Raw genomic sequence first — 8,577 nt, forward strand, 5'->3', positions numbered from 1 at the left:
TTGTAAACTATTAATCATTCTCTGAATTTTAATTTAATAAATGCTACATATACATGTACATATAGTGGGTGAATGTCAAGAACATGTCTTTCCTGATCTTTTCAAACCTATAACGGCAACTTCCACTTCTGAAAATAATTGAATAGCTGATCGAAATGGCAGCTCACTATAAATAATGCAAAAACTGAAGTAAATATATGAAATAACTGATTTCAGATTTTGAACAAAAAAAAATATGAAAAACTACAAAACCTAAGATAAAGGAAATAATTGAGATAAACTTCAGAATAGATAGTTTTCTTCCTGGAGGCACTTTCTGGATATCAGCACGAAAATGGGGAGTGTAATAAGAGCATGGCAATCTCGCTCACAAAACAGAGATTGGTCATTTACAGCTACTGAAATGACTGAAATTGGTGCAATACCAGATTAAAGAAAATTTTGCAGAGAAACAACAGGTAAACTGAGAATAGGAAGTATCCTACCATTGATTCTGTAACTTGTTCCAAGTATTTAAATCTATCACATACCATAAGGGAAAAAATAAAATGTATTTGAACACGTTTCTATTTAGGCATTATTGAAATATTTCAGAACTTTAGATCTTCTTATTCTTTCTGGATTTTGAATGTCTAAATCTCATACTCCTTTCTCCACTGACTTTTGAGAAAAATCTCAAACCATTTTTTTAAAGAGACTCACAGAGTCTCTCATACCTTAAGGCTCTGAGCCCAAAAGATGGCTGCATCAAAACGTCAGAATTCAGACATTTCTTATGAAAATAAAGTCCTATTTTTCATCTCTCTTAAAGATACACTTTTGTGAAACAGTACCTAACTTGATGTTAGGTACTGTCATGAGAATGAGTGTCATTAAAAATGTCTGTTAGTAATCTATATATTCACAAATCAAAACACGAATTGCTAAAATTTCTGTGTAAACATTAAAACATGGAATTCTTTTAGCTCATCTACCACTTTATTCTGATTTTGCTCTTTTTGTATTTGTTAAAAAATATGAATTACTTCAAACACACAGAAAAGTAAATGAAAAAGCAAAATAAAACAAAATAAAACAAATTATGTAATGTGATGGTTAAGAACATGGCTTCAAGAGACAAAATGCATGGGTTCAAAACCAGGTCAACCTTTATTTGCTGTGCAATTTTAGACAGACTTTCTTGATATCCCTGACTCAGTTTTTATTCTATAAAATGAAGTACTATGGTTCTTTTCTTATAGGTTATGATAATAGATGTAAAGAACTTAATGGTTTTAGTTATTATTTAATAAATAGCTGTTTAATTATATATAACATTCAGTTTTATCTTATCTTTATATTTGGCCATATTTGCTTTAGATCTCTGTCTAATTTTTTTAAGAATTAAAATATGTAGTTCAAAGTCCCTCAATTTTTTTCCTATTTTCTTTTCCTGGAAAAGAAAATGAGTTTGGTTTTTATCATTCTCATGCCTGTTATTATAATTTTTATATATTTATAAAATTATAATTTATATATATATAATATTAAACTTAAAATTCCACACTTAGTGCCAAGCTTTAACAAATAAGGATGTTAATTTTTCAAAATGTGTGTTGTTTAAATCACATTTAAAAAAAAAGAATTATGCAGCTGTATCTTCTACTGAGCAAAAGTTTAGCCCTTTATGACTTGCTGTGTCAGATAAAAAATCAGATAAATAGATATATTATTTCTTAGAGGATATGTTATATTTTTCATCTGTTGAAATATGCCCTAAGTTATAAAGTAACACAAGGGTATCATAAACAACATTTTAATGACTTAAAACTGTAAAGCATTTGTTTATAAATAATGCAGTTGAACTTATACAGTTGATTGCTATCAAGCTTAGGTTTGGAGATGTACATGAGGAACTAATGAGAAATTGGATATTGCTCTCTGGAAAAAAGACCAGTAAAATACTATAGTACTCTTAAGGAATAGCTGAAGGAGAGAGGGAGAGGGAGAGATAGTGGGAAAGGGAGAAAGAAAATAGCTTCAGCAAGGACTATCCAGAGACATATCTTAACAAAATGAGCTTCTGTTACTAGTGCTGTTCAAGAATGCAGGAGATAGATATCATGGGAATAAGGAAAACAGGGACTGAATGGTGCATCAATCTGACTTGACGAACCCCTAGGGCTTTCTTGTTCTTGAATGAGAATGTGCTTCTGTGTTCTTTCATCAAAGATGGTGCTATTGCATTTTATCAAAGCAGAAACATCATATTTTCAAATTAAACTCTCATGAAATATGTTATAAATTATCTCTTCCTAAAACACATATGGGTTTATGTTTCTGCTTCCAAGGTGTTCTTCTTATGTAACTCACCTTCAATTTCATTTACTCTACTCAGCCATAATCACATAATATATGAAATTTTAATTGCCAGAAAATAGTTACCTAATGAGCTCTTATGAATCAAACAATAAAAACTTACAGCCAACAAAGACATTTATTTTCTCAATTAATACCATATATTAAATGACTGTTCAGAATTATTTTAAAATTAAATGGTAATTTTGCCTCCTATTCTTCTCTCTCTCTCTCTCCTTTTTTTCTTTTTTTCACTTTGTTATTATTTCCTGAAAACTTTTTTGGACACAGACTTATGCTAGCAAATTCAAATGATGAAAGAAAAAACTTTTATATGAACCATGTATTCAAGTATATATTAATCTAAGGGTAGAGGGTTTGGACAAACACAAAAGAACTGTTTATACAGCTTAAAGGTGTTAAGAATCTTACCTGAGGATAAATGAACTAGTTTAAGAATACTGAGAAGGGATAGAGCATATGCAGGAATAACTAAAGGATTAATAAAAAAGTAAAATTAAAATAGTTCAGGAAAAAAATTATGAAAATTCAATTAATAGAGATGGAAGAGAAAGACTAATATGCATAGTGATTTTTAGGGGAAAATGAAATCCACTTTGGCTGACTTAAGAGATGTGAGGAAAAGTAGTACAAGTAAAATAAAGTCTGAATTTCAGTGGGCAATGAGCAGTGTATGAAGACTTTGAGTATCTGACTATCATGCATTAGACAAGATTTAGGAAAATTTTCTGATTTGAAAACATTTGAAATTTTCTTTGTGTCTTCAAAATTTTAAAAATTTTAAAAATATGTATCACTACAGAATATTTTCAAAACATCTGAGTCTTTTATTATTTTATTATTAATTTCTAATTGTATTGCATTGTGGTCGAAATATGCAATTCTAGTTTCTCACCTTGTTTTGCATTCTCCATTGTCTAATTTAAGACTCAATGTACCCTTTAAATAAGTCTCCATTGTTCTGCCTTTTGCATCACTGTTTTAATTGACACTGTCATCCTCCACGTCCGCTGGTCAGCCAAGAGGTAGTTAGAGATTCGATTCCAAAATATTATTTTGATTACATTACTCCTCTAACAATCATTTAGTTACTGCTTATTGAATCCAAGTACCTTCGTGATCTGACTCATGTCTTTCTTTTCAGTCTTACTTCCTATGTCTCTTGGGATTTTTTTTGTATGTAATAGTCATGAAGAAATAATTTCTTTCAATGACATGCCTTTATGTTTTTGAATTTGGCATTGTTTCTGTCCCAATGTTGTTGTATTCTGTTTTTTTTTTTTTATCTCCTGTTCTCCTTTAATAATACACTGCAAGTATCCAGAAAGAAATTATTTTCTGACTTCTCATTTTGCTCTTTAAGTACTTGATGACCAATGTGTCTGTTCCACTAGACTGTATGTTCTTTGAGTCAGTGCCTTTCCTACTACAGTATAGCAGCAAGCAAATTTTTGTTGATGTGGATGAATGAATAAATTATCCATTCTATAGGATAGTAGTGGGTACACAATAAAAATAAATATCTCTTGAGTGCATGAATAGTAGGATTTTTTTTGCAAACTTCCAAATAAGAAACTTACATGTATATATTATAGTTATTATATACCCATTTATGCTTTTATCTTGAATCTTCATTTAATTATGGATCATTTCTGAAATTTGGCAGTTGAAATAATCACAGAAATTGGATAAATTTTATTTCTACCATTAATTTAAATGTAGACAACTACAATGGGTCATCCTATAATTGTATATATTCACTCTTCTTAAATGTAATAGAGATAGCAATTATTACTATAGGCATGGAGATAAAAGATGGCAATAGTAGTTCCTGAAGAGAGTTAATTCTAGAGAGAGCCAAAAATTGATTTATTTCTGCCAGAACAAAACCATGATAACCGTAAGTCAGAAGAGGGCAGCAAAGTGCAGCCCAGGTCAGAAATCTGGACTTGACAAAATGCCTAAGATGAGATAAGGAGTATGCCTGAAAGAACTCTGGAGGATGGGTGCAGCATTTAGCAATGGTGAAATGTAGGAGACGGAGGAAACTAATCAACCATCTTTGTACCCAGGGAGAGTAGCCAATATAATAGATTAAAAAAAAAATAAAAATAGAACGGCAGTATTATTTTTACTCTCCATCACACTTTTTAATCTTTGAAGCAATTCTCCATGGTATAAATAACTAGATACCACCTGAGGGAACTAATATCCAAAGTAAGAACTACTAGAAGGAAGAGTCAGGACTTCTCTCAGATAACCTAGCCAACGTGAACATGAAAAAGTCAGATTGACAAGAGGCAGAGCCAGTAAAATTTCAACCTAGAAAGCAAAGGCAGAGTCCAAGTATCAGAAACAAAAGGAGAGCAGCAGGAGTCCAGAATTAGGAGGCAGATCGAGAGTCTCCATGCATAGTGATAGCTTTTTAAAGGGTTCATAGGAATGGATTCTAAAGTCTTGAATAGCATTTTTCCTCATTAAAGATGCTTTATTATGCCCAGAATCAGTGTGAGATCTAACAAAGATACCAGATTTGTCTAATTGGAACTCAAATCTTTCATGTCTTCAGAGTGGCCCAAAGTTGTAGCATGGCATATAAAGTTGAGTATGATTTATTTATAACTTAGCCATCTGTAGTTGCATTGCCTTCTTTCTATTTGGTGCACTTACAACATTTTAAAATATTGTATTAAATTTTGATTGAAATGTCTCCTGTTTCTGCCTTCCCATACCCTACCAAGTTTAAACTGCTCAAGGATACAGATAGGATAGCATAATTAGCTTCCAAGCAATTTTTGTTAAATGAATATGCTATTAGTACTCATCCCAATATAGATAAAAAAATTTTAGCACTGTCATAGAGCATAAAATTTTGCAATTGAATGGTAGTTCACTCTCTATTAGTAACTGAGATGATCATTACTGCTAAAATTAACCCAATTCTTTTCCTTTTGTAATGGCAGAAGGGTTCTCCGAATTGGACTTTGTTCTTGAAGGAAGTAGGTGCTGAGAGACCTCATCTTCCCTACAAGCCTGCCAGAAAACTGCTAGTGCAGAGAAATTTAAGATTTTCCGCCATTATAGTCACATTTGCACAAGAGCACAATCGGAAGCCACTCTAAAAAATACACATTACAAACATTTTCTTACTCATCTTTCCTCCTCTCTCTCGTCTCTCTCCCGCTCTTTATTTTTTTTGAGGCCCTATAGGAAGAAGAGAAAATTTCTTATACCAGCTTAAATTATTATCATTTCCTTTTTACTCATAAACATTTTTTCCTCTTGGCCTAGGTACAACAGAAATATTTGAATAAATATATTTGAATCATATTCTTTGCTTTCTAATTATTATTATACTTGTTTACATTTTTATCTTAAATTTAATCAGTGTATATTGTATCCAGTAAAGCAGCACGTCTAAATCTTATTGATATAAAAATCAAATATCAATGTTGCTCAATTATGAAAATTAATTACTGAAGACAAACTTTATCCAATCCTTTGTTCATTTTAACTGACCTAACAGCAAGTTCATATACCAATATCATGGTTGAAGGGCTTGTCTGAAAAATATTATTTTAACTACTTCAGTATCAAAACAAACCTTCTGGGTCCAATGCCTAATTTAATAACTGTATTTTAAAAGCATACCATAATACAGTACAGTACAGATTTACCAGTTGCTCTAAGGAAATTTTGGTTTGTTTTTGTTGTTGTACATGAAGTTCTGAGATTGCTAAAAAAGTAATCATTGCATTACATAACAAAATATCTTTCTAATATTTTTATTTTAACTAAGTCTGTAATTCTTTTAGTAATTATCTGGACAATGGCCCTGTGATTAAGATTTTCAATTGACAAAATCAAAATTTACATGTTGCTTTTAAAAACTGATTTTTAATTTTAATAACAATACATATATAAATGTATGTTTAATCACAAAGTGTTCAAGTATTATTTCTCTACAATTTAGTTGATAATTAAGAATATATATATAGATATATTCTGGAAATATTTCTTATAATTTCAATTTCTCATATCTAAACATTGGGGAAAATGTTTCCTACTGAAATTAAAATATTTATGCTTGATTCCTAAGTTTTCTATAGAGCATCATATAGTAAAATCAGGTTTTTAGTTTCAGAAATATATCTTTAACAAGGAAAAATAAATTTTAATGAAATTTAAAAGTTGACCCAAGGGAAGAAAAATATTCTCAAGTTTTTTAATTCACATCTTTATAGTAATTTTTATTTTTTTCTGTTACTAGGAAAAAATGTGTAAATATTACAGATGCCATGTTGATATTAGAAACAGACTTCCATTCATTACAAATGTGTATTATTTTTTAAGCTCTGATTTGGCAAGACTTCTTTGTATTTTTTTAAAAAAAAGCAAAAAATCATTTAGAATATGCATCTGGACAACAACAGCTCCATTTAGAGAAAACACAAGTGACCATCGAAGAGTGCTTTTCTGTGTGTACTAACTTCCCATGGCAAAAGTTCAAAGCAGCAGGACTCTCCCATCTGTTTGCAAGCTGCCCTGGACCTCTTGATTTATAGAAATTCCATTTTCCTTTGGTAAAAGGCATATTTCTGTAAATTTGCAGAGAAATTTCGGTGATGCTCAGACAGAGAAATAGGTACACAATAGTAAACCTAATAACACTTTATGTGGTAATAAGAATTTTATTTTAAAAACAAAATACAACCATTAATAGTGTTATGTTATTTATTGAAGAATTCAGAAAAGCAAATAAAAATGAATAATATGGAATAATTTGAAAGCACAGTATTCATGTGATGAAGTGGATTACAAAATATACAGAGGATTTAATCAACCATTGATAGCCTTTTGGAGAGTTGTGCACACACGCACACACACACACACACACATTTCCTTTTCACAGTGGAAATATTGTCCTTGTGTTTAGTACCCAGTTTTATCCTATTGTTTTTGAAGACCAGGATGTGATTCATTCTAAAAATAGTTTTCTCCAATATAAAGTGTCTGAATAAAAATAGTTTGTTGTTGTAGTATTCAGGAAAGTTTAAAGACCTTGTGTGTGTGTGTGCGTATGCTTGTGTGTGTGTGTGTGTGTGTGTTTTAACATCAAGCAGCCTTATAACATTGCTAAAGAATCACCAGGTAGCAGAGTGCTATACAGAGCAGAATCAGTCAATGGCTTGAGATGTTAAGGACAAAAGGAATATATTGGTTCTTAGATATAATAGTTAAATATCTTTTCTATTAACAACTAAACATAGTTTTCTTCATTTATGTAATACCTTTTAATAATAACCTGGTCAGATTTTAAATAAACTTTAAATATTTCATATTTTCTCTTTTAATATATACTACATTTTGTATGTTTTAAATAAACCAACATTCCATTGGGAAATGTTTCTACATTTAATTTTTCTCATAATTATTGTTCGTCATACAATTTTGTAATGATTTTTTACTTTTAGCAATTTTCAAATATAAGAGAAAAAAGACTTTATGGGGAAAAAAGCAGAGCTAAAATGAGAAATTGCTTATGTTGTACTTATTTTTTGTTGTTTTACTTTTTTGTTTTATTTTAAATGAGATTGTACTTAATTTTACAGTAACAGAGGGTTTTGGAGCTTTCTTTTCTGAATTAAAAAATATTTTAACCAGAAGTCTGAACGATGTTAGATATAGTATCCATGTCATGGAATTTTTAATAAAACTTCTCATCTCATACTAGTAATTATAATTTATCCGGAAAATATTCTACTCAACAAAGCAAATAACCACTTTATGATGTTAAGATCTGAGGGTATTGACAATGAAGCATATCTTATTTTCAATAATTAACAGTATTTAAGTAGTTTTTTCTGCTTAAGTCCTTTAGTATACTTCAGAATTCACTAAAGTGATTTTAAGATGAATACTTACTAGTATTAAGACAGTAAATTGTATTTACTGAGTGACATGCAATTCCAGAGCAAACAGAATATTATTTGAAACTAAAATTTTTTTTAAAATTAAACTTATTAAATGATTTTTATAATTGTGCCAGTCCATATCCTTCAAACTCTTTTTCTTCCTCCCTTCACAGGGGAATTTTCTTTCATTAATTCCCTACTAGTGTAATTCAGTGTTCAAAACAGGAAGCAATCATTAAGAGTGGGCCAAATGCTGTTATATATTAAAAGAACTGAGAGTTTTACTTGTCATTCCATTTTTGTA

This window comes from Pteropus alecto, unplaced genomic scaffold (genome assembly GCF_000325575.1).
Source record: "Pteropus alecto unplaced genomic scaffold, ASM32557v1 scaffold3, whole genome shotgun sequence".
In the NCBI taxonomy this organism is placed as follows: Eukaryota; Metazoa; Chordata; class Mammalia; order Chiroptera; family Pteropodidae; genus Pteropus; species Pteropus alecto.